Genomic DNA, 697 nt, shown 5'->3' on the forward strand with positions numbered 1-697 from the left:
CAATAATAATTCTCATATGAAGTTGAACAATCACCAGATATTTGTGAGAGATTTTTGCGATTTTTTATTGAAAAGATTGCTGGCATTCAATCTTAATTTGTTCCTCTTTGTTCTAGCTCTTTGGTCGACTGTTCAGTTTATTCAGCTACCTTGTGCAGCTTTCAGCCGGTGTCTCTCTCTGAGTTAAGGGAATTAGTGATGCAGACGAAATCTTCAAATATAACTTATGATGCTGTTCCCTCTGACTTTTTGTAAGTTGCTTTTGATACAATTGGTCCTAGTATTCAAGTAATTATTAATTCTTGCTTAGTTTCTGGCATTGTCCCTGCATTTTTGAAGCATGCAGTTTTCCAGCCATTGCTTAAAAAACCCAATGCCGATATTAATTGCTTGAATAACTATCGTCCTATTTCAAAACTGCCATTTCTTTCAAAAGTTCTGGAAAGAGTTGTCCTGTCACAATTACTTCCTTTTTTAAAATCAACTCATATACTTGAACCTTTTCAATCAGCTTTGTTAAAAGTGATGAATGATTTGCTACTGTCGGTTGATTCTGCTGATAATGCAGTTTTGGTTTTATTGGATCTTAGTGCTGCCTTTGATACAGTTGATCATAATATCCTTCTGTCACGCCTTGAACATTGAGTGGGCATATAGGGTACAGCACTTAGCTGGTTTGAGTCGTATCTGAAACCAG

This window comes from Sinocyclocheilus grahami, unplaced genomic scaffold (genome assembly GCF_001515645.1).
Source record: "Sinocyclocheilus grahami isolate Dianchi unplaced genomic scaffold, SAMN03320097.WGS_v1.1 scaffold896.1, whole genome shotgun sequence".
Classification (NCBI taxonomy): Eukaryota; Metazoa; Chordata; class Actinopteri; order Cypriniformes; family Cyprinidae; genus Sinocyclocheilus; species Sinocyclocheilus grahami.